The sequence below is a fragment of the Phoca vitulina genome, unplaced genomic scaffold (genome assembly GCF_004348235.1).
Source record: "Phoca vitulina isolate PV1807 unplaced genomic scaffold, GSC_HSeal_1.0 scaffold22, whole genome shotgun sequence".
Taxonomy (NCBI): Eukaryota; Metazoa; Chordata; class Mammalia; order Carnivora; family Phocidae; genus Phoca; species Phoca vitulina.
In genome coordinates, this window is record NW_022589725.1 from 19562205 (window position 1) to 19589745 (window position 27541).

The following is a 27541-nucleotide window of genomic DNA, read 5'->3' on the forward strand; positions in this document are numbered from 1 at the left end:
AGCAGCATGCATTTTAATAATGCATCTCCAAAGAATATTCCAGGAAAATTTCAATGCCAAGAAAACATGAGAAATTCCTTCCCTGTATATATCACATTTTTCCTGCTTCCTACTCCTCTAGAAGACCTCATAAAGATCACACAGATGTTTCTTTAATATTCAGAGATATATGAAGATAAGATGAGAAAATTCTATAAGGCAGATCACTTGCATTGAGGGCAGGCTTTAACACTTTGCAATTATGTGATGTTTGATAAACCATGTGAGTTTTCTGAGTGGTACCTGAATAGTATGAGAATTCATTGAGGTTCAGCATCATTATCTGAAAGCTATGAAGAACTAAGAAATATAAAGTATTGCAACATTGGATAAAAGTATAATAAAGATAAATTATTCACTATAATTTAGAATATTAGAAGCGGCACTTACTGTAGTAACTTTACATTTATTTTTATGATTAGTTGAGTAATGCTTATGATCAGTATCAGATTGCTAGTTACATGATGAAGAGTCTATGTCAGCTTTTGCTCATCGTAACACTAGTAGCTGGTACTGCGTTTACCATACACACAGTAGGTGCCCAGTAAAAACTTTTGAATGAATAATTGAATACTTTGCAGCTTAAATGTCATCATTAGTATAATAAAATGAACAATTTAAATTATGAAAACACTTTCTGTAATGCAATATAGAGAGAGGATGGTGCGAATTGATACAAGGGGAATCTGGATACAATTTATGGATGAAAATGTATGGTAGTGAAATGAGGAAAGACAGAGATGATTGAAAACAATGAAGCCCTAACCCTGTTTTCCTTTGGTCCCACAGCTAGAATAAACGAGTACTGAATCGATTTGCTACTAAATAGTCTTTCTTGTGTTATATGTTATGTTCCCTTTGCTTTGTTCTTTGTGTGCTTCTATTGAAATATATGTTCCTTAAAGAGCAAACAACACTCATACTTCTTCCCCTTTCCTATTATTCCTTGAAGTTCTATCTTTATCTGCAGACTGTTATTGAATTTGCTCTCAAAGAGTTCACCAGCAGCTTTAGAGAACTTTGAGAACTTAACTCTTGACTGTGCTGATGACCTTCTTGAATCTCACTTCCTTTGGCTTCTATCATAAATATTTTCCTCCTTATTCTCCTCTCTTTTTAAACTTTCTTTGTCAAATATGCTTTTTGGCCCCACCTACAACAACCTCTGATAGAGAGCTGCTCTAGAAGTCTTCAATCTCTTTTAAGTTTTTAAGAGTTTTTACCTTCCTTCACCTGTATGTAGCAGGTTTCCATGGCTGCTTGGACATTTTTGACTTGGATATATTCATAATATCCCAAACTCAATTTATCCAAAATGTTTCAAAAACTGAATTTATTCAAAGGTGACTCTATCATTCTTATATTTATCCATATTTTTCTTATATTTTCTAAACCTGAATCTATCAATTTCTTAAATTTTCCACCCCCCCCCAGTTTAAAAATTACAGTTTATCCAAAGCTGATCAACTTCTTACATTTTTTCATTCTCACCCCCTATACTGATAAACTCAGTTTATCCAAAGCTGAATCTATCAGTTTCTTACATTTTCCTACTCCCACTCCTCACACCATTTGTACCATGGACTATAAAACTGCGATTCCCCACTCAAGTTTGACTCTTTAAATCAATCTCTCTCCAGGGCACCTGGGTGGCTCAGTCATCAGTTGAGCATCTGACTCTTGGTTTCAGCTCAGGTCATGATCTCAGGGTCATGAGATTGAGCCCTGCATCAGGCTCCATGCTCAGCAGGGAGTCTGCCTGAGATTCTCTCTCTCTGCCCCTCCCCCCAATAAATAAATAACTATTCAAAAAAATCAATCTCTCTTTCTCTCTCTGCCTCCCCCCTCCTCTCTCTGTTTCTCACTTTCCACACCCAGTAAGACTCTTCCCAGTTTTACTTCCTAATGCCCATCATGTCGCTCCCATTTTTCTGCTCCAGCCGTCACAGTCCTGATTGCATTTGGCTTCATTATATTAATCCTGTCCTATTATTCTACTTCCATGTCATGTGATACACAATTGCCAAAATGATCTTTCTAAAATTTATATCTGCATATGCCACCCTCTCTCTTCTTAGTTTCTAAAGTGAAAGACCAGGGCGCCTCGGTGGCTCATTTGGTCAAGCAACTGCCTTAGGCTCAGGTCATGATCCTGGAGTCCCAGGATCAAGTCCTGCATCGGGCTCCCTGCTCAGTGGGGAGTCTGCTTCTCCCTCTGACCCTCCCCGCTCTTGTGTGCTCTCTCTCTCTCTCTCTCTCATAAATAAAAAATCTTAAAAAAAATAAAGTGAAAGTAATTTTCTAACATTCATGATCTTTTAAAATAAGGATCCAAGCTGTCTTGCAAATCTTTTTTATTTTTAATTTGTAAATGACATGATATGTAATTCACATACCATGTAATTCACCCATTTGAGTGTACAATTCAAGGTTTTTTTTTAATTATTATGTTATGTTGATCACCATACATTACATCATTAGTTTTAGATGTAGTGTTCCATGATTCATTGTTTGCATAAAACACCCAGTGCTCCAGGCAGAACGTGCCCTCTTCAATACCCATCACCAGGCTAACCCATCCCCCACCCCCTCCCCTCTAGAACCCTCAGTTTGTTTTTCAGAGTCCATCGTCTCTCATGGTTCATCTCCCCGTCCGATTTTCCCCCCTTCATTCTTCCCCTCCTGCTATCTTCTTCTTCTTCTTCTTTTTTTTTTTTAACATATAATGTATTATTTGTTTCAGAGGTACAGGTCTGTGATTCAACAGTCTTACACAATTCACAGCACTCACCATAGCACATACCCCCCCCAATATCTATCAATCACCCAGCCCCCCAGCCCTCCCACCCCCCACCACTCCAGCAAACCTCAGTTTGTTTCCTGAGATTAAGAATTCCTATATGAGGAATTCTTAATCTCATGAAACAATTCAAGGTTTTTTTAATATTTTCACAGAGTTGTGCAACCATCACCACAATCACTTTTAGAACAAGTTTATCACTTCCAAAAAGAAACCCCATATCTTTAATGGTCATTCCTGCCTGCCTGATTTCCCTCACCCCATCCCCACCTGTAGGGGACTTTTGTAGCTATTTACTTCCTATATCTATATAGATTTTTCTACTGTGGACATTTTATATAAATGGAATCCTTTATTATGTGGTTTTCTTTCACTTAGCATAATGTTTTTAAGTTTCATCCATGTTGTAGCATGTATAAGTACTTCTTTTTATTGCAAAAATATTTCATTGTATCTATTCATCAGTTGCTATCTCCTTTTGCACTATTTTTTCCTCTTGCCATATGTTGTTCTCTTATTTTTACAGTCTTAAATTCCTCTTTCTCAGCTTACTTGAATTCTTTGTACTGGAGAGTTGTACTGGTTGTTTAAATTTCTTAATTTCCAGTAGGTTTTAAGACTGTTCTTTGCTCTTAGTTGTTATTTTCCTAGAATTACATTTTTTCCATAAATACTCAATTCCATTCGATGGAAATTACATTTACTGTTTTCAGTATTTTGAAACTGAGGCATGTAGGGGATATACATTACCATTCTCTCTCCCCCTCTCTCTCTTTCTCTCTCTGTCTCTATAGTACATAGTACTTAGTATACAGTGCATATATATATATGTATATATACACATACACATAGTTGTATGTATGTGCAATATACTATATATTAAATATATATCACAGTAAGTATATACTATAGTTTATGCAAAAATGATATATATACTATATATGGTATCCATGAAGTCAGTGTTTAAGCCTACAACCATACACTACGTGGTCATTATGCTTATATAATTGATTTGATCACCTTTATTTATACAAGGAACCACTTTATTATTGGCATCCTTGATGGCAGATTATCTGCATCAGTTATTTGGAATTCCTTTGCACAAAGATTTGTCTAGTCTCTCTGTTTATTTTTTTTAGATCAGTATGGATACATGGATATTGATTTTATATTTTGGATTATAATTTGATACTGTTTTGTTTTGTTTTTGCTCAAATTGTTCCAGCATTGGCCATTGACTGCTCTTTCAGATGATGTCTGCGCCCTGTTGGCATTTCTCATCTTTGTTTTTTCTTCTTGCTTGCTCTGAATTAAACAAGATAAAAACTGAAAAAAAAAAAAAAAAAAGGTACAGATGTCTCCAACTCTAATCCAGTACCACAGGAATCCTTCTATCCTCTCCATTACCTTGCTCGAATGTAACCTCCCACTCTAACAAACCTGTAGTGATAAACCATTCTCTATGAATTTACTAAATTGTTCAATTCCTGTGTATATGATACGTATAGTGGCTTCAAAAATTTTATCCCATACCGCCATGAGAAACAGCTTTACCAAATAGAGTCTGATATTCTCAGAAAGAGAATATATCCCACTGATTGTTGGAGTGGCAACCCAAAATAAAACTTTAGTCTTCAGCATTTTATAATCTAGAAGAACAAGTCCTTCAAGAAACTCTACGCTGTAATATCCCGGACTTGTTCTTTTTAAAGGGAAAAAAATGTAATTCACGAAAGTATAAAGGATATAAAAGGCATCAGAGGTAGACAAGACCCTGGAAAAAAATGGAGTACTTTCTAACTTAGAGCAGTGCCGGCAACTGATGGTACACGCGCAAGACCCATTTTGTTAAATCATTCATGGATTTAGAGTGACTTTACTATGGTTCCTCCTAATCTGAAAGACAACCACCACACAGGTCCTTATAAAACCAGAAGTGTGCAACAAGCCCAGGCTGCCTGAGTTTGGGCCCATTTCCTCTTCTTAGGAAAGCTGTACAGATACGACAGTGCATTAGGGGATGGAGGACCAGGGAGCATGGGGAAGCTGGCCACACCACTGAAAGAGGTTCGCCTAAAGTCCTAGTGATCCAAGAGCTAAAGTGATCCAAGAGCTATTTCTGATGGATCTTCCCAGGAAGGATACCTATTCAAAATAACTGGCAGGTTTTAATTTTTGTTTTCAGCAAATGGCATCCTAGTCATAATTTCTTAATAAAAATATGTTACTTCTGCTAAGGAGGACACCAAAATTGCCCCATGTGAGAATGCATCATTATTTTTGTCTCTCAAGTACCTTATTATGTTTCTTCTCTACATTCAATTACATATGGCCTATAGTGTATTTTCTTGTCTACAGTGTTGCTTATCTTTTCCTGTCCAGTCTGTATTAGGTTTGCTCTTTGAGGATGAGGACTTGATCTCATTGTTAGAATGCTTATTGTATAGTAGGTGGTGAACAAATATTGAATGGAAAGCTCAATAACATCATAGGGAAGAATGATTCAACATTGTAGCTTTTAATTCACAGATTTCTCCCCTGAAAGTGAATGATTTCTTTGAGTTTATTTAAATAAATGGCTTTTCATCATGAACATTCATACTCATAAAAGCAAGCTTTCAAGAGGTAGTCTGAGGAGTGATAGTGTCCTTTGAGTCTCTGAGAGCTAAGTTACTCATGCTTCTTGCAAGCTTTCTTTTTAATATCATAGGATTCTTCATTATATTGTTGGAATTTGGTTATATTATTTAGAAGTTCTCACTGTCAAATAGTAGACCAGCAGTATCAGAGTCCACGTTAGGAGATTTAAAAATACAGATTTGTACTTCCAAAGTTTTGGAAGCAGCAGATTTGAGATATAGCTTGGAAATCTGTCACGTTAAGACACTTCCCCAAGTGTTTCTGATGGGAGACACTGCCTCCCATTCTGGAATAGGTGGTTAAAAACTCTCAAGGCTGTATTCTTGCATTAGCAAGAAGTGTCAGTACTGAATCAAAAATCATCTTCCGCATGTGTGTTACATCAAAAGTCTGTTCACCTCCAACCGCCCCTGGAGATCGAGTTTGGTTTGCCTTATCACTGGTAGTAGCACCAGGCTGTATGGAAGCACAGACTGGCTGAAAAGCAAAATTTATATTTGGAAACCATTATTAACAACATAGGTCAAAGAGAAAGCCAGTCTCAACACAGACAAGGGATAAGCTTTCCAAAGCATAGATTTTTCAGGACTTCTCCTCTTTCAGTTAACAAAGCTGCTGGCCGTTCTTAATAGCAATAAATCTGGGGTTTCCAGCATTTGGGGAAGGTGATTTACTGCCTCTTACACTCTACTTGTATGCCTTGTGAAGCACAATCCCAGTATTAAGAAACAGGCTACTTTGACAAGCTCTGAGCCTCAGGGAACAGCGCCATCTGCTGATTACCTGGGACATAACTTACATGAAAATGGTTGAGTGGGAAAGTGGCAGACGTTAATTATATATTTCCTGGCTTTCTTACCACCGCTGCTGTAACACCCTGCTGCCAAGCGCCAAGCGTTCTTTCAGCTCATTGTCTGAAATGAGCCGGTATTAATTGGTGGGTGTTTTTGTTACTTAAGGGTGCACACCTCTCTTTGAGTGCCTTGGCTTTCACTAATTTGTATTTCAATATATTTTTAAGCCTCAGGTAGACAACTCTGCCTATAGGTACTCATTCATGAAGCTCAGCACTTGGGAGTAGCAAGAGTCAGAGCTCTCAGGGAAGGCACAGCAACTTTGCCACAGCACCTTTGCTGGTTTGTGGAGAATGTTCAGAGGAGTCTGGCTACAATGGGGCTGTGGGGAATTTCATTTCCTAAACAGGTTTTCTTTAGGACCCAACAACAGCAATCCACAGAGTTACTGCTGCAATACTTGAAGTTCCCCTGCGTGCCATTTCCTGCTGGAACAGGTCTAACAGGGCAAAGGGGACCCCAGGGAAGCCCAATTTTGGTTAGGTTAAGTCCTTTAAGAAACGAGGTGCTATTTTTCCCGTTGGTAGTTTATTTATGTGTTTGTTTTAATGTTAGGGCCTGTCCCTTATGATATCCTCCCCAGGACCAGGAAAGGGAAATGTTAAAAAGCAATACCGAGTGCGTGTGTGTGCGTGCGTGTGAGCGTGCAAGTGTGTGTGTGTGTATGTGTGGGTGTTCTAAACCAGGCCTTTAAAAGATAAACATTTGATGTAGGGAAATGTTGAAAGTAAGAAAGTCATAAGCAGGTTTCATTACATTTTTCTAAAAATATTTGGCTTTCAAAATCAAACCCACTTAAAGTTTTCCTCCTTTTATTTTCTTTTCTTAGTCATTTCGACATATTGTAGGGGGTTCCACTGTGTCATAATAATGTTATTTTTATACAAGTTTTAATAGTGAAAATAAAGTCAGTGGACCCCATTGCCCTCCACACAGCTGAAAGTGCATTTCTCTGCCCAATTCTTCCCCCACTCATGAAAAAATACCAGACTTAAAATTAAAGTTCAGCACTTAAGCTCTTGTGAGGTCCTGTAATATGTGATCACTGTTAAAGAAAAGAAGTCTATGGCATATATTACAAATAATAGTGGGGAATAAGTGCAGATGGGACTAATTTGATTTTTCCAGTTTGATTTTACCATTTTCAAAACATTTTATTTTTGAACTGTTTATTTTTTTCCGTATTCAAAGAGTGTATAATCCAATTTTCACTGCTGCAAGGACAGAAGGGGCATAAACACACTCCTGTGACAACTCGATTTCTAGACTAGCACAACTTTGGGCCACCTAATTCCAGGTACTTCAGCTTAAAACTTGGCTAGTTTAAGTAAATCGAATTTGATATTATTGTAATAATGATAATAATGGTGAAAGCATTGCAAACATTTTTTGGCAATGTTTTTTGTAAGTTATGTGCAATAATTAATTTAATCCTAACAACAACATTGTGAGTTAGGTACTATTACTTCTCCAATGATGACATGGAGAGGCTAAGGACTTTGCCTAGAGTGTATCTATCTAGTAAATGGTGGAGCAAAGAGAGATAGAGATAAAATATACAGATATGTAGGGATAGGGCTGGGACTAGATCCCTTTGTATGCCCTGAGGATACTGCCTTAAATTTTGCCCCTGAGATGTCTCATCCATATCAACCTAGTCCTGGTCTTGAGATATCTATCAATATCTATCTACCTATCATCTATCTATCTTTCTACATAGACAGGTATAGATACATATGTGGGTATGTGTGTGTATTTAGAGAAAGAGAACGAGAGAGGGAATTGATATGGAGAGGGGGAATAATACGAAGAATATTAATTTGCTCTTTTGTCTTCTGCCTGTGAGGTTCTTCTTCATTAACTTCTTGATTATTCATCTCCTGGAGACTGGTGATCAGATTTGGCTCTTGCTGTCCAAGAATTTTCAATTTCATAAGCTAAGTAACTCACACACACATGCCCCCCCACACACACGCGCACGCACGCTAATGGCTTTAAAGTGTTCAGTGCTAGAAAATGTTCCCTTCAGTAGTTGAGAACTGGAGCAAGTTCTTCCACTCTGGGGTGTGGAGAAAAGAGGAAAGGCTTTGGTAGAAGAGATAGCATCATGGACCATTCGGAAGGTGGAAATAGAAGGAGAACATTTCACCATGTTAGATGAGCCCGTGGAACTCTGTGCTGGGAGCAGGGAAGTATGTGCGAAATACAGAAACCCCGTTCCATATTTTCTCCCACTTCTCACCATTACCTGTCTTTTTGCACCTTAGATGACTTACCTGTAACAAGGTTTCCCTCTCCTTTCCTTTGGCATGGGTTTCTTTCCACATGACTAGTAATATAGCACAACATTCAGCTGTTTCAGCTCTGGAGAGATCCTGCCCGCTGTGTAGCTCCCGTTGCCACTGCCTGGCTTCTTTAAGGGAAGAGGAGAAGGTAGGAAAGGAGGCAGGAGTAGGTCTTTGCAGCAAACGAGAAAACAGAATTTTAAGGGAGGTGGGTGGGAAGTGGAGGGCCATTAACAGTCTCAAATTCTACAGGAAGGGCAAGAAAGAAATGGCTGAGAACAGACCTTTCCTATATATCACATATATGTTCAATATGTGAGCCCAACGTGTGATTTTAAATTTCCTATTAATCACATCAAAAGGACACAGGTAAAGTTAGGCTTAAAAAATAAGTTTCATTTGGGGCACTTGGGTGGCTCAGTTGTTTAAGCGTCTGACTCTTAGGCTCAGGTCATGATCTCAGAGTCGTCGGATCGAGCCTTGCACCAGGCTCCGTGCTCAGGAGGAGTCTGCTTGGGATTCTCTCTTTCCCTCTTCCTGTGCCCTACCCCTCGCTCATGCTCTCTCTCTCTCTCAAATAAAAAAATAAATCTTTAAAAAAATAACAAATTTCATTTAGCCCAATGTATAAAAAAATCATTTAACAGGTCATCAATATAAATATTTACATTTTCCATTCCTGGTTACATAGTGTCTTTGAAGTCCAGCATGTATTTTACACTCACAGCATATCCCAATTCAAATGAACCCCATTTCAAGTGCTCAGTAGCTCCCTGTGGTTCATGGCTGCTGAGTTGGATGGCACAGACAACAGTAAGAAAGTGTAGGTAGAGAAGTGGGACCAGAAGTCCACTTCTAAAGAGTTAGGCTAGAGTGGATGCTAAGGACCCAGGATGAGAGAGAGTGTGAGAACTCAGACACTTAGAGGGCAAAGAACTGAGACCATTTTTTAAATTCGTGCTTTGAGATAACTGAGATGAGGATACATTTCATGGAAAGAGTCAACAAATGAAGAATGAGAACTTGGAGATGTAAGGAAGGAGTTACAAAGCAAGCATTTCATGCTGAGGGTCTGGTCTAGAGGGCCTGGGACTATGACAGTCAGTGTTCTGTTCTGCGTTGGTGAACAGATGCTAACTTCCAAGGGTTCTGTTTGGCCACAATGCAGTCTGTTTCTCAGCTCTTCTCTTTGATAGGCCCACTGCCCACACAAGTTAACTAGACGCCTTCCTGGAGGTGTTAGTGTTTGCATCTCTTAAGGGCACCAGTGGACAAATGAGAGAGTCTTTTCTATGAGACTAGAAGAGAATTGGTTATAAATGTACAGGTTTTCTTCTGAAAACCCAATGCTTTAGTGGATATTTCCTGTTTTCATGAACTCCTAGATCCATTTGTCATTCATCAATCTATTCACTCTTCAATGTAAAATATTCATTGAATTTCTGCTAATTTTTTCTTGAAACTTCCAATCAGTCCATTAGTTCTTTCTTTCATTCACAAACCTTCATTGAGCCCCCTCACTTTCCTTTTCCATGATTAGGAACAACCTAAAGCAAATTTTTACATGTGAAATTGATTTGGGGCATTTTCCCATCTTGCTTTATCCACTCTCTGTTTTTTAGTGCTGACTGATCCCTTTTTGACCTTGTGCTAAGATCTACATCATCTAAACACAATGGTTCACCACCACCATCAACACCACCCCCATCATCTTTCCTATGACTAACCACCACCATCAACAAAAATTAAACTTCTGGTTCTATTCTAAACTCTACTTCTTACTAGAAGAAAAAAAACATAGAGGAAATCAATATAAATGTTTCAATGATTTGATGCCCTTAACTTTTCTAGAAGCATTGGCATTATAAAAAGAGAATTGTTATTAACACAAATGAGTCTCTATTTGTTGAAAAATAAAGTGAGTGACAGTATCTTCTTCTCCAACATTTACAGGTATAGCCAAATTGAATGTATTTTTATAGTAAATACCCATATACCTACCACCTAGGTTCCTCAAATATTATTTTGTTGTATTGCTTTCTCTTGTATCTATCCATTTATTATCCCTATTCTTTAATTAACCCATATTATTTGTTTTCACATTTCAAAGTAAATTGCTTTATGCAGACATCAGGATACTTTTCCCTAAACTTCAGGAAGCACATTAACTAGATTTTGGTATTTCTTTTGAGATAAAATTGAAATACAAAGCAGTGGAATGGAATCCTAAGTGTATTTTGCTCAATTTTTGATAAATGCAAACAACCATGTAACCCACATCTCTATGAAGATAGAGATCATTACTACCATCCCAGAAAGTTCTCTAGAGCGATCACTCTTCTGATTTTTTTCTACCATGGATTTATTATAGAATTTTATATAAATAAGGCTTCTTTCACCCAATGTAAGTTTTCTGAGATTCAGATATCATATATTTTAGATGGAGGTGCTCCCAACTCTGTCAGTGATAACACTCCTGCTCTGGAGTTTGCTCCTAGAGGAGCTCACACCTCCTCCCCAAGCTCTCCCTGATCCTCTCCGTATCTCCTTCTCAGTCTGCATCTGCTTTGTTTTTTAACTAATAAATCAAGTTGTTGTTTTTTTTTAAGTTCTAAGGGTTGTTGCTCTTATTTTGAATTCCTACAGGGCTTGCATAACATCAGGATGCTCACATATCAGAGAGAATGATTTTTCATTCTGTATCATTTAATTAGTATTAGTAGTTTTTCCTTTTTGGATAACTCCATTTAGCATATATAAAGATAACATGGAGAATGACTTAGAAAGAAAGGACACATAGGATAAAACTGTGACCTGATGATCTGAACTCATGATGCTGGGAGCATTAGGGTTCTGATGATGGTCTGGTTTCCTCATGGGCAGAGCAGCAGTATGCACCCTCTCAAAACCAAATAAGTTGTCATTTGTCTGTGGTCAGAATTGGTCAAGATCATGGGGTAGGTAACGGGTGCTGCCAAGCTCCTATGTAGATGTGTGGAAGTATGGCGAGGAGCCATTCCTCCCTGCTAACATGTGTTAGGGAAGGGCCATAGGAGTCATGCTGTCAGTCCAGCCTTGTCTCAAGGTCTGTCCTCATCAAGAAAAGCAAGTCTTTCCAGATTGAATAAGGGGAAATTTGGGGTAAGCAACTATTAAGAAACTTAACCTGTGGTCTCAAGAAGTGCAGATAAAAAGTATCAGCAGGAATATTCAGGAGCTTTAAGCCTGATCTTTTCTTGAACATCTTGTTTTCTATTGAATCTAATTATCACGGATCCAAGATTATATTTTGCAAAAGGATTTAGGGACATATGTTAAATGTTATTTGTGTATATATGTTTATATATTTTCATTTTTTTTCTTCTTGTAATTTGTTGGCATGAAATAAAAGGTTATCATAAGAATATCTTTCATTTGGGGTAAGAGCAGGTGTCTTCGTTTTCTTTCTTGATCTCCTCTGTTCAGATCAGACAGAGTTTCACTGGAGTGAAATCATAGCTTGATTAGTCATATCTTAACATTAGAAATGGCCATGCCCCTGTGGGTGGCTAGAAAGAATGGAGGTTATGCTTAAAGCCTAAACCTCAGACTTGTGGGTATTTTCTCCTCCACATTTAAAAAAAATACCAGAAAGGAAAGATTTAACTCACTAGTTATTTTGAGAAAATCAATTTCCATAAATACATTTAATTGCTCCCTCATAAATTTATATTTCCCTTTCCCCCACTGCATAATTGGCTTCCTGCATTCAGTTTAGCTCCATGCTTCATGTTTTCATAAGAGTTTTTTTCCTGATATTTGTCTGGTTAAGCCATTCTTCTGCTGAAAGAGCTGGTAACTTTTCATTACCTGAAGGATGAAATCCAAAATTCTTAGTGTGGCATTCAAGGCTTTTCAAAAGCTGGTCCCAAACTGTTTTTCTAGCTTTACCTTCCCCAGGGATTCCTTCCCAGTTTCTTCCCTTTTCCTTTCCAGTTCCCACAATTCTTGCTTTCTTTGTTACCCAATGTGCATAAAATTTTGGGGGTTGGGGAGGTACAATTTTATATCACCACATTTAGATGAGTATGTGCCTGTCTACTTATGTTACTGGCAACTCCTTTGTCAGAAGATAATCTCTAATCAACCCCTCATTTGTTTTTTTAATTTTTATTTATTTATTTATCTATTTATTTATTTTAAGATTTATTTTTTTGAAGATTTTATTTATTTGACAGAGAGAGAACACACAAGTGGGGGGAGCGTCAGAGGGAGAGGGAGAAGCAGGCTCCCCACAGAAGAGGAGCCCGATGGGGGGCTTGATTCCAGGACCCTGAGATCATGACCTGAGCAGAAGGCAGACGCTTAACTGATTGAGCCACCTAGGCGCCCCCTCACTTGTTTTTTTTAGACTTTAAAAAATTTAGTAAAATATACATAACATAAAATTTACCATCTTAACCATTTTTAAATGTACAGTTAAGTGACACTAAGTACATTCACATTGTTTTACAGCCATCACCACCATCCATCTCTGGAATTTTGCATCATTCCTAACTGAAACTCTGTCTCCATGAAACAGTAACTCCTCATTCTCCCCTCCCTCCAAGCCTCTGGTAGCCTTCATATACTTTCTGTCACTATGAATTTGACTACTTTAGGTGTCTCATATAAGTGGAATCATACAATATTTGTCCTTTTGTGTCTGGCTTATTTTACTTAGTGTAATATCTTCAGGGTTCATCTATATTGTAGCATGTGTCAGAATTTCCTTTCTTTTTAAGGATCAGTAATGTTTTATTGGATGGATATAACACATTTTGTTTATCCATTTATCTGTTAATAGTCATTAGGGTAGCTTCCATGTTAGTCTATTATGAGTCATACTGTTATGAACATTGGTGTGCAAATATTTGAGTCTCTTCTGTCAATTCTTTTGTGTATATATCCAGAATGGAATTGCTGGGTCAAATGGCACTTCTATGTTTAATTTTTTGAAGAACTGCCATACTGTATCTCCAGTGGCTGTGTCTATGTACTGTTTCTATAATTTTACCTTCCTGCCAGAAATGCAAATTTCTTCACATCCATGCCAGCACTTTTTTTTCTGGTTTTCTGTTTTGTTTTGTTTTATAATAGCCATTTTAATGGGTGTCAAATGGTATCTGATTATGGGTTTGATCTGCATTTCCCTAATGATTAGTGATTTTATGTACCTATTGGCCATTTGAAGAAATGTCTATTTGTGTTTTTGCCCATTTTTTTTCAATTGAGTTGTTTGCTTTTTTGTTGTTGAGTTTTAAGAGTTTTATATATATTATGAATATTAATTCCTCATGAGATATGTGATTTGCAAATATTCTCTCCCTTCCTGTGAATTGTCTTTTTAATCTGTTGATAATGTCCTTTAGTGCAAAAGATTTGTTAGTTTTTATGAAGTCTAATTTATTACTTTTCTTTTGTTTCCCATCTTTGGTGTCATTTCCAAGAAGTCGTTGTCACATCCTTTGTCATGAAAGTTTTCCTCTATATTTTCTTCTAAAAGCTGTATAGTTTTAGACTTTACTCTTAGGTTTTTTATCTGTTTTCAGTTAATTTTTTTAATATGGTGTAAGGTAAGGGTGCAACTTTATTCTTTTGCATGTAGACATACAGTTTTCCCAAGACCACTGTTGAAAAGATGGTCCTTTTCCCCATTAAATGGTCTTGGCACTCTTGCTGCAAATTATTTGATCATATGTGCAAGGGTTTACTTCTGGGCTCTCTATCCTATTCCACTGGTCATATGTCTGTCTTTATGTAAACATCACACTGTTTTGATTGCTATAGGTTTGTAGTAAATTTTGAAATCAAGAAGTGTCAGTCTTCCAACTTTGTTCTTCTTTTATAAGATTCTTTTGGCTGTTGGGGGATCCTTTGAGATTCCATATGAATTTTAGAATGTGTTTTTTCTATTTTCTCCAAAAAAATTGTCGTTGAGATTTTCATAAGAATGAAATTGAATCTGCAGATTGCTTTGTGTAGTACTGACATCCTAATAACATTGTCTTCTAATCCATGAACATGGGATGCCTTTTCATTTACTTATGTCTTCTTTAAATTTTTTTGCACTATCTTATAGTTTTCTGTGTGTAAGTCTTTCACCTCCTTAGTAAGTTAATTCCTAAGTACTTTATTCTTTTTGATGCTATTGCAAATTAATTGTTTTCTTAATTTCATTTTTAAATTGTTCATCATCAGTATAAAAAAACGCACCTGAATTTTGTTTGTTGCTCTTGTATCCTGCTACCTTGCTGAATTCGTTTATTAGTTCTAACAGTTAGTGTGTGTATGTGTGTGTGTGTGTAATCTTTGGGGTTTTTTACATACAAAATCATGTCATCTATGAACAAAAGTAATTTTACTTCTCCCTTTCCAATTTGAATGTCATTTATTTCTTTTCCTTGCCTAATTGTTCTGGCTATGTTAACTAGAAGTAGTAAAAGTAGGCATCCATGTTTTCTTTTTCCTTATGTTAGAGGAAAAGCTTTCAGTCCTTCAATATTGAATATAATGTTAGCTGTGAGTTTTTCATATATGACCTGTATTATGTTGAGGTAGTTTCTTTCTATTCCTAATTTTTTGAGCTTCTTTTTTTTTAATCATAAAAAGGTGTGGAATTTTGTCAGTTGCTTTTTCTGTATGTACTGAAATGATATTATGAGTTTTTTTTCCTACATTCTATTAATGTAATATATTACATTGATTTATTTTTTTATGTTTGTATGTTGAATCATCCTTTTATTCGAGGAATAAATTCCACATGATTATCATGTATAGTTGCTTTCATATGCTGTCAAATTAAGTGTGCTAGTATTCTGTTGAGAATTTTTACATCAATATTTATAACATAAATTGGTCTTCAGTTTTCTTTCCTTGTACTGCCTTTGTGTGGCTTTGGTATCAGGGTAATGCTGGCCTCACAGAGTGAGTTAGGAATCACTCCCTCCTGTTCAAGGTTTGGAAGAGTTTGAGGAGGGGTTGGTGTTTGTTCTTCTTTACATAAATGTTAGGTAGGACTCACCAGTGAAGCCATCAAGTCTAGGCTTTTCTTTGTTGAGAGGTTCTTGATTATTGATTCAATCTCCTAACTAGTTTTGGGTCTATTCTGATTTTCTGTTTCTTTGTGATTCAGTCTTGGTATGTTTCTAGGACTTTGTCCATTTCATGTAAGTTACCCAGTGCATTGGCATACAATTTTTCATAGTATTCTCTTATACTCCTTTTTTATTTCTATAGATTTGGTAGTACTATCTTCACTTTCATTTTTGGTTTTAGTAATTTAAGAGAAAATATGATACCTTATAAAAGTATTTGGCCAGATAGTATATTATAAAAGACCAGAAAGTAAAAAGGGAGAATAAAAAAAACAGTTGGCCTGAAGATTTGTCTGAACTCTAGTGGCATCTCCAAGTCTATATCCAGGTACATGTCCCAAAATAGGTACTTTTGAACCCAGCAAGTGAGGTGAATCAAAGGCCAGTGTTGTTCATGATTGTGTGTCACTGTGGTCAGCTTTTGTCACTGAAATACTGTGACCTTGCAGTGATGACTTTTTCCATCCAGGATATTTCCCTAAGTGTTTCGGAGCCAAAGCAAATAGCTGAGACAATCCATGCTGACTGACTTACTGGTTATTCCCGAAAGAGGGAAAAATGAAGGGGACTTCAGTTTTTTCTTTCTCTTTTCCATAAGATTTCCATTTCTGTCCCCTGTTTGTACTTCACAGAGTACTTAGAAGGCATCAGTGAAACTCCCAATAAATACCTAGTATTTTTTTACATCAAAAGTTTCACAACTCAACACTTCAGGAAGTGTGATTTTATTACTTGTTTATACATTTTTCCCTTTTGCCCGAACCAAAGCTGTCTTTTGCCAAATTTAAATGAAATTTGCCCCTCATAGAATTTCAGTTTGATACTGTGTACAGCCAGAAAGACAGAAGCATGCATTTTAAATGCTACAGAATGTATCTATTTTTTAAAATGCATGTTTCATAGTATTCAAAGCCAGGTATATAAAACAAATTGCAACACATTTCCTCAAGCAACCACTTAGAGATCACACTAAATGAACTTCGTAATTATGTTTTACATTTTTTTTAATGAGCAATGAGGAATGTGCCTGAATGCTCCAATTTATTGGAAACTTTTCCAGGGAAACTTCCTACGAACTTCTCCCCATAGAGAACATTTTCTTTTTTTTTTAAGCATCTAAATTTTACCCCCTCTCCACTTCTCTCTCTCTCAGCTTTTTCAGGTGGTGGAGGGTCTGAGGATCATTTGCACTAATTATTTTTAGTTCCTCCTCACATAACACCTGAAGAGGACATTCTATTTATGGGAACCAAATTACTTAGAAATATTTCCAAGCTCCTTAGCAGAGGTCAGTACACACATTAGCTGGGGGCAAAAGGAATATTCAAGCACAGGCACCCCTTTTGAATTCACAGCTGGGATTTATGCAGCTCCATGCTGTCGGTCTGGTCCCCTTGGTTACCCTTTACCTTGCTCATAATATCCAGACAGCATGTCAGGACCCATCTCATCTCCACATATCAACAAATGTTTGTGGAGGATCAGCTGTTCCCATGGTACCTGGGCTCAGGGATTTGTATTGGAATGTGCGGTGTTTCCCAGACCCTGGGTTCCCAGCAACTGCTCATATACAATCTTGATTCTGTGCACCTACTGAGTCCTTCTAGGATTTCATGGTTGTTGCTGCTCTGACATTTTCACACTCTGGGTCCTAACTCCCTATTACAAGCTACAGGGATTAATGAATTCTTTCCCTGAGTGCACTCGCCTTAATAGGCCATTTGTTCTTCCCTGCTTTTTACTCTGTCAGGGTAATTTTCAAAGAAGCTCTAGTTATCACTTTTCCTCATTCTAAATCCATGTGATAAAACTTTCTGAACTGGGCTACTTCCACTGGAGAAAATGAAGAACTTTATCTGGTGGAAAGACCCACCTCCCCCCATGTTTTTTATCCAATTTAGCTGTGTGTTTAATATCATTTAAAAAAAACCCAAACTGGGTAGCCATGGCTCTCATAGAACAATAGACATAGTATGGAAATATTTTTGAATAAAAATACAATGATGAATACAACCTGTGTAAATTAAGTGACATCTAAATAATAAGACATTTGAAACAGACATTTTATGAAAAAAATTAAAGTGCTTCTCTTGAATCATGAATAAGTTTAAGGTAATGTTTCTTACATAGTTACTCTCCAACTTTAAAAAATATGTATCTTGTGTGATAGCTCTTCGGTCTAAGTCTAAAATGTGGATTTGAAAAAGAAGAATAAACAAAGAAGAAAACTTGAAAAAAATAAAAGACCAATTTGAACAGAACCAGCTTGGAAACTACAGATAATACAGATTCCATGTTGCTACTCTTGGTAGGATTCCCAGACTTACTAAAAAGAAGGAAAGACCAAAAAAGAAAAAAAACACACACACAACACAAAACACTCAGAAAACTGAGATGCCGGTTAAATTTGAATTTCAGATAAACAATGAATAATTTTCAGTCTAAGTATGTCCCAGATATGGCATGAAGTGTACCTGGTTTAAAAGAACTATTTGCTGTTTATCTGAAATTCAAATTTAACTGGGTGTCTTGTATTTTATCTGTCAGCCTTAACCATTAGAGGTTCCAATTCAGCTAAGGGTTGGTGGAGGCCCAAACAACTATACTTTTCATAGTGTAAGCTCTGCATGGAATTCTAATAAGTCAGATTTGGAAACCACTGGATTATCATTTCAAGACATAACACACACACACACACACACACTATAACAGAGACATAATGGTGGTCCCAAATTCTGTTTCTGATAGATTTATACTGCAAAGGAAGAAAAAATTTTATCTGAAGTAAAACAGAAACCAAAGGACATCCAGACTTGCCTTTGGGTATCCTGGCACAGGTGGGAAAATATTCAGGCATTTCTCAAATTATAGTCTGAGCTATAAGGTGGTAGGATTATAATAATAATCATGATGATCAATATTGTTTTGGTTGGTTAGCTTGAATTTTTGTTATCATATATGGTTAGTTGTTAATTGGATATTCTTGCTACCTTTTTTTAAAGACTTTTATTTTATTTTATTATTTATTTGACAGAGAGAAAAAGAGAGAGCGAATGAGCACAAGCAGGGGGAGTGGCAGGCAGAGGGAGAGGGAGAAACAGTCTCCCTGCCCTGCAGGGAGCCCACCGCAGGGCTTGATCCCAGGACCCTGGGATCATGACCCGAGCCGAAGGCAGATGCTTAACCAATTGAGCCATCCAGGCTTCCCCCCTTCTTGTTACCTTTTATGATTGATATGAAGTACAAGTTATACGTAAAACCCAAAATATTATATGTGATCTATAAGCTTTCAAAAACAGAATTCAAGAAAATACATAACAATAAGTCTAAGCTGAATTTAAATTAATTCATTTACTATACATATAGTAAGTGCCTGGTGTGTGGCCGTGCTAGAGGAAAATAATAAGATAGAGCCCCAGCTCTCCAGGTGCTGAAATAGATGATTTAGAATCACAACAATTTCCAGCAGGCCTTTAAGTTTCTTATGATAAGCTGATTAACATAGAGCTTTCTATGCAAAATGCCAGAGTAATAGAATACCTGGTTTCACAGAGCTTACAACATTAAAAAAAAACAGTCTTTACATTTTTAAATGTGGCAGCCTCAAGATAAAGCTTTATAAAGGTAAAATCCCTTTTATGGACTGTTGAGGCTGCATGGTTTGGTGAGAAGGTGACATTCAAGCTCTTTGTACTGACTGAGTTTATTTAATTAAGAATAAGTTATGGCATTTAGCACTATGTGATAACGTTTCTATTGGTTATTGTCACAAGACCTTGTCTGGATTTTTTTTTTCCTGTTAAGTGTCCATTGTAACCAGCCTGGACATGAGAGGCTGTGCTATGTGATGTGAAATAATGCTCATCAGACACGTGGGAGAATTTCAGGCTTTTTAGTGTAGAAAATCCAGCTCAATCCCCAAGTATCTCGTGAAGTCTATTCTGACAGTTACCACCCACTTTGAGCTCTCATTTTCCAAATGACCATAGCACTCCCCACTGGACCATCTACTGTTCCAGCAATCTCTTCATAATGTTTAATTGTGGTAGTCTGATAGTATTTGGAGAGGAGGGGAACAAGCACTATGTCATGGACTTATGGACTTATTTAGAAATTCCCACAGTGTCTCCAGAAGTAGCCCCTAAGTATTTTATCACTTGATAGTTTGACCTGGAAGTCACTTTGAAGATCACAACACCAAAGCAAGCAGTGTAGACAGCAAGCATCATTTACAGCACAAGGGTGTGTCCTGACAAACAGCCTAATCAAGAGTAAAACCTCACTACGCCAGGATGAGTGAGTATTTAGGGGTAATTATTCTTTCTGTTTGGCTGGAAAATGTCTTTCTTAAAATTAAATCTAGTATGATATGAAAGTTGCTGTGCTTAGTGTTCTGGTTCGTACAAAGAGGACTCCTGCAGAGCACCTGCTCTCAGGGATCAGATAATCCAGGTGAGGAGTTAAGACAAATGTGTATGAAAATTTAATTAACAGGAGAAATCGGCAGCACAGGAAGGTTATTTCTTGCCTCTGAAGAGGAGCTATTAAATGTTACCTTCTCATTTTCTAGTCTAGCTTATTTTCTTGTTCTGGTAAGTACAAGATGGTGGATGGAATTGGGTCATTCTTTTGACATGGTTTCTTGTGGTCAATAGTAGTGATAATAAGAATATAATAGCAGCCACTTAGGCAGTGCTTAATACTTTCCAGATACTCTTATAAGGCTTTTTTTAATTTAGCAGTTTTAATCCTCCCAACAACCTTGTGAGGTAAGAGCTCTTACCCCCATCTTCCGGAAAAAGAGAGGCTAAATAACTTGCTCAAATTGGCATAGTCATGAGGTAACTGAGTCAAGCTGGCTGTTAGAGTCCATGCTGAACAGTAGTTCTGTTCTGCCTCCTTTGCTTCTGCTTATCAACTCTTACGGGCCTTCTAAAAAGTTACATTCCAGAAAATGTTTCCTCTTCTTTTGTCTCTTTATGTTACAAAGTTGAAAGGAAAAACATTTGGTTAGTGGATGATTCTTACAAGAGACAGTCTGTCCCTGATCACTGAAATTTTACATTAAGGAGGCTGAGAGAGTACCTAGTCAAGATCAGTTTATAAAAAGCAGGAAAAAAACATTAATGTCCCCCTAACAGTCAGTGATCAACAAAGTTGTGTGGGACGCCAGAAGAAAGTACAGTTCCCTGGAGAAATACACTGTCTTAGTAGGTAGGAAAGGGATATTTTTCTGTGAGGAACCAAGGTGATTTCTGTGGACGAACTATTGAGTTAACAACAAACAGGGGAAGCAGTGAGCTGTCTCAGGCTTTGTAACATCTGTTAGAACTGCACCTGCCTCAAAGATTTCCTGGTTCCTATTCCCGAGAGAAAGTCAGTCAGCAGGAAATGAGGCAAGTGCATAATGACTTTACGGAAAAAGATGGCTTTTAACTTCTTGGGCTTACTTAATTCCTGACAGTGTTACACATCCCCGTTGTTGTCCGTTGTACTTTACAAGGTGGCAGTTTGTAAAGCGGAAGATGGGCGAGAAGAAAAGGACCTATGCTTGGAAGCAGTGGTTAAACAGAGCACAGGAATGTCTTGGGCCATTGGTCAGTTGGGTGACATCAGTGCATCTGGCCTATTAGTCCTCGCTCTGACTCAGTGGGTCACAGGTGGAGACAAAGCCTATCCCTACTTGCCAGGACAATTCAAAGACTCACCACCTTGTCTCTCCTTTCTTTCTCTAATTCAGTTGTTCTCAAACTTTAGAGTGAATCAGAATCACCTGGAAGCTTGTTAAAACAGATTTCTGGACCTGATGCCCAGAGTTTCTGACTCAGTGTGTCTGGTGTGTTGCATGGGAATTTGCAGTCCTGCAAGTTTTACCTGGTGATGCTGATGCTGCTGGTCTGGGATTACATTTGAGAACCATTGCTCTAATTCATTTAAACAGAAATCCTCTATGCTTATTATTCTATTCCAGGGCTTTCTCCCGTCAGGATTATCCAGTGCCCAGAGATTTCCATCTTTTCTTCCTATCAGTACCAATGATGAAAACCTGCCTCTCATTTTCCTCTCCATCCTAGCCCTAGCCCCAGCCCAGCCCAGAACCTAGCCCCAGCATTCCTCTCCAACTTAAAAAAAATGATGAAGTTATATTCCAGGGGCTCCAGAAAGGAGTTGAGTGGCTGTGGCCTTCCCAAGCTAGTAGAATGGAGCAGGCATTTCCCCCAACGGCCTCACGACACTGGAGATAGTACTCTAGGTCAGTTTTTCTGGAGTCAGACTACTACAGATGAAATGCAAATAGCTTTATCCATTATTATTTATGAGACTCTGGGCAAGTAACTAACCTTTCTGTATTTCATGTGAAGAGTATGGAAGAGTACTGGCACATAGAAAACCACTTAATAAAAACAGTTATTACAATCAGAAACTCCCTGGATATAATATATGCAGCATCATTCAAAGAAGTAAAAAAGAGTATAACCTCTATATGTAAAATACTTATTGTGTTACTATGATTATAGTGTTTACTACATTAATTGCATTTATATTGATCATTATAATGATCCACATTATTTATTCTTATTACTATTCTATTCAAGTATAATTAACATACAATGTTGTATTAGTTTCAAGTACACAGTTCAACCTTATTCAGTGATCATCAAGATAAGTGTATTCTTAATCACTTTTATCTATTTTACTCATCCCTCCATCTACCTCCCCTTTGTCAGCCCCCAGGTTATCCTCTGTATTTAAGAGTCTGGGTTTTTGGTTTTGGGGGGGGGGTGGTCTCTTTTTTTCTTTGTCTCTTTGTTTTGTTTCTTAAATTCCACACATGAGTGAAATCATATGGTATTTGTCTTTCCCTGACTTATGTATTTCATTTAGCATTATACCGTCTAGGTCCATCCATGTTGTTGCAAAGGGCAAGATTTCATTCTTTTTTATGCTGAGTAATATTCTATTGTGTATATATATGCATCTTCTTTATGCATTCATCTATGGATGGACATTTGGGTTGCTTCCATAATTTGGCTCTTGTAAATGAGACTGCAATAAACAGGGATGCATATATCTTTTTGAACTAGTGTTTTCATTTTCTTTGGGTAAATACCCAGTAGTGGAATTACTGGGTCATATGATAATTCTATTTTTAATTTTTTTGAGGAAACTCCATACTGTTTTCCACAGTGGCTGCACCAGTTTGCATTCCCACGAGCCATGCACGAGGGTGCCTTTCCTCCACATCTTCACCAACACTTGTTATTTCTTGTGTTTTTGATTTTAGCCATTCTGGCAGGTGTAAGGTGATATCTCATTGTGGTTTTGATTTGCGTTTCCCTGATGATGAGTGATGTTGGGCATCTTTTCATGTGTCTGTTGGCCATCTGTATGTCTTCTTGGAAAAAATACTGTTCAGGTCCTTGGCCCATTTTTTAATTAGATCATTTATTATCCTATGTTGAGTTGTATAAGTTCTTTATATATTTTCAGTATTAACCCCTGTACTCTGAAAGCTATAAAATATTGATGAAAGAGACTGAAGATGACACAAATAAATTGAAAGATTCTCCATGCTCATGATTGGAAGAACCAGTATTGTTAAAATGCTCATAGTACCCAAAGAAATCCACAGATTTAATACAATCCCCATTAAAATACCAACAACATATTTCACAGAACTAGAACAAATAATCCTATAATTTGTATGGAACCACAGAAGATCCCAAATAGCCAAAGCAGTCTTGAAAAAATAGAACAAAACTGGAGGTATCACAAGCCCAGGCTACAAAGATATAGTAATCGAAACAGTATGGTCCTGGCACAAAAATAGACACATAGATCAATAGAACAGAAAAGAGAATCCAGGGGCGCCTGGGTGGCTCAGTCGTTAAGCTTCGGCTTAGGTCATGATCCCAGGGTCCTGGGATTGAGCCCTGCATCAGGCTCCCTGCTCAGGGGGAAGCCTGCTTCTCCCTCTCCCACTCCCCCTGCTTGTGTTCCCTCTCTTGCTGTCTCTCTCTCTGTCAAATAAATAAATAAGTAAATCTTAAAAAAAAAAAAAAAAGAAAAGAAAAGAAAAAAGAATCTGGAAATAAACCCATGCATATATGGTCAATTAATCTACAACAGAGGAGGCAAGACTATATGATGAAGAAAAGACATTTTCTTTACCAGTTGGTGTTGGGAAAACTGGACAGCTGCATGCAAAAGAATGAAACTGGACCACTTTCTTACACCGTACACAAAAATAAACTCAAAAAGGATTAAAGACCTAAATGTGAGACCCGAAATCATAATATTCCTGGAAGAAAACATAGACAGTAATTTCTTTGACATTGACCATAGCAACAGTTTTGTAGATATATCTCCTGAGGCAAGGGAAAAAAAAGCAAAATTAAACTGTTGGAAACACACCAAAATAAAATGCTTTTACACAGTGAAAGAAACCGTCAACAAAACTAAGAGGCAACCTACTGAATGGGAGAGGATACTTGCAAACGATATATCTAATAAAGGGTTAATATCCACATCATTTTATCCACATCCACAAAATTCTATATGTAAAGCATATACAATATTTTAGTTATTTAAATACTTGAAAAGGAATATTTATTACATTAACAAAATACATATTGTACAAATGTAATACATATATTTATATCTGAAATTATAGCAAATATCAACCATCTTTATTACATTAGGTCTAAAATATAAAATGTACAGTATCATATAATACATAATTAAACATTAGAATAATATATTAATTATATTCATGTTGATATATGTAAGTATACGTAAAATATATTAAAATATTACATATATAATTAATATTAATAGAGGAAAATGTTGAAAAAAAATATGTGGAAGATATATATAATATGTAATACATATTATTAGTATTATTTTATTATGTATAATATGTTATTTACTATTTCTAAACAGTTCGTTCATTATTCACATTTCAGTCTATTTTGCCACATTCATATTAAATAAAGTTATCATCACTAATCTTACTGGAAAAACAACTTGAATTAACAATTTCATTAGATAATGGAAAGCTGACTTTTTTTCCTCAGTACATTAACAAATGGAAACTATAGTCTTGGAGGTCTTTGGTATATATCCAATGCTTTTCCTTAAGTGCATGTTTTTAAACAAGGAATGGTAATTAACACTATTTTTCACCTCTGCGGCAATATGTTAACTACAGAGGCTTTAAAAATTTGATAATATTTTCTGGGCAGTTGTTGAAGAGAGCAGCGTCAGCCTCATAGGTTTCATTCACAGGCTTCTAGAATATCTTGATGTTATATGTACACTGTCTTCCCACTGTGGTGCCTACTGTTCCAGCATTCTTGATTTAATCACTATGATTATTCTCCTCCTAAGGAATAGCCTTCTTCAAAATCCTTCCATTTCTATGAGGAGTATCTTCCTGTGAGTCCCATTACCAAGGTCATTTTTGATGGCCTGTGACAACTTGGGGTATTTAGAGATTAGAGGCACCAAAATTACAAGAAAAGGGAGATGGGGACTAATTGTTCCTGCTTCAGGCTTCTTTCTGGCTTCCACAAAAGGAAAGAATCAACACTGAGATCCTTATTAAGTCAGTCTTATTCTTTAATATTTTGCCAAACTGAAAGCCAATATCATCATCAGTTATATGGCCCTAGTGAGATGTGGGACTGACAGAAGTTAATCTAAAGGCATGTGCTAATGAATATTGAACTAAAAGTTAATAATCATACCCTGTGAAAAAGCTGTGTGCACAGATAATTTAGTGTATTTTGAATCACCATTCAAAAGACACTGGTTTAAAGTTGGCTCTATTTAAATCTCCAAGCGTTTTAAGTGGGCAACCATTTAAAATCAAATACACAGTGGTGATTATAATAATCCCTTCCATTTGTTCAAAGCCTGACTGTATACAAAGGCTTTTCAGGGCATTTTCAGATTTTATCAAGGATGTTCTCTCATTTAAGACTTAGCCTAGACCAACCCTGTTTCGTAGCAGGTAATTAATAGTCTTATTTTACCCAAGTAGAAACCAGGGCTCAGACTGAGAAGTCAAGTAATATAACCTCACACAGATGATAGGTTGTGGATCCAAGAGGAAAATCAACCCCTTGGTGCCAGTGCACTTTCCATCTCACTGCGCTCTTCGGGGTCGTGGGATAAATAATACGTGCTGCCTAAGATCTGCGGAGTCACTACCTGAGTTCCAGTTCAAAGAAAAATTGGGACTGAGCACTTGTAGCCAGATGTTCTCCTCTGTAGACTTTTTTTAAAAATGTTTTTATTGTTATGTTAATCCCGATACTTTACACCATTCGTTTTTGATGTAGTGTTCCATGATTCATTGTTTGTGCATAACACCCAGTGCTCCATGCAGAACGTGCCCTCTTTAGTACCCATCACCAGGCTAACCCATTCCCCCACCCCCTCCCCTCTAGAACCCTCAGTTTGTTTTTCAGAGTCCATAGTCTCTCATGGTTCATCTCCCCGTCCGATTTTCCCCCCTTCATTCTTCCCCTCCTGCTATCTTCTTCTTTTTTTTTTTTTCTTAACATATATGGCATTATTTGTTTCAGCGGTACAGATCTGAGATTCAACAGTCTTGCACAATTCACAGCGCTTACAGAGCACATACCCTCACCAGTGTCTATCACCCAGTAACCCCATCCCTCTCACCCCACCCCCCACTCCAGCAACCCTCAGTCTGTTTCCTGAGATTAAGAATTCCTCATATCATTGAGGTCATATGATAAATGTCTTTCTCTGTTTGACTTATTGCGCTCAGCATAATACACTCCAGTTCCATCCACGTCGTTGCAAATGGCAAGATCTCATTCCTTTTGATGGCTGCATAATATTCCATTGTATATATATACCACTTCTTTATCCATTCATCTGTTGATGGACATCTTGGCTCTCTCCACAGTTTGGCTATTGTGGACATTGCTACTATAAACATCGGGGTGCACGCACCCTTTTGGATCCCTACTTTTGTATCTTTGGGGTAAATACCCAGTAGTGCAATTGCTGGATCGTATGGTAGCTCTATCTTCAACTTTTTGAGGAACCTCCACACTGTTTTCCAGAGTGGCTGCACCAGCTTGCATTCCCACCAATAGTGTAGGAGGGTTCCCCTTTCTCCGCATCCCCGCCAACATCTGTCGTTTCCTGACTTGTTAATTTTAGCCATTCTGACTGGTGTGAGGTGGTATCTCATTGAGGTTTGATTTGGATTTCCCTGATGCCGAACGATGTTGAGCACTTTTTCAAGTGTCTCTTGGCCATTTGGATGTCTTCTTTGGAAAAATGTCTGTTCATGTCTTCTGCCCATTTCTTGATTGGATTCTTTGTTCTTTGGGTGTTCAGTTTGATAAGTTCTTTATAGATTTTGGATACTAGCCCTTTATTTGATATGTCATTTGCAAATATCTTCTCCCATTCTGTCGGTTGTCTTTTGGTTTTGTTGACTGTTTATTTTGCTGTGCAGAAGATTTTTATCTTGATGAAGTCCCAATAGTTCATTTTTGCCCTTGCTTCCCTTGCCTTTGGAGATGTTTCTGGGAAGAAGTTGCTACAGCTGAGGTCGAAGAGGTTGCTGCCTGTGTTCTCCTTTAGGATTTTGATGGACTCCTGTCTCACATTGAGGTCTTTCAACCATTTGGAGTCTATTTTTGTGTGTGGTGTAAGGAAATGGTCCAGTTTCATTCTTCTGCATGTGGCTGTCCAATTTTCCCAACACCATTTGTTGAAGAGACTGTCTTTTTTCCATTGGACATTCTTTCCTGCTTTGTC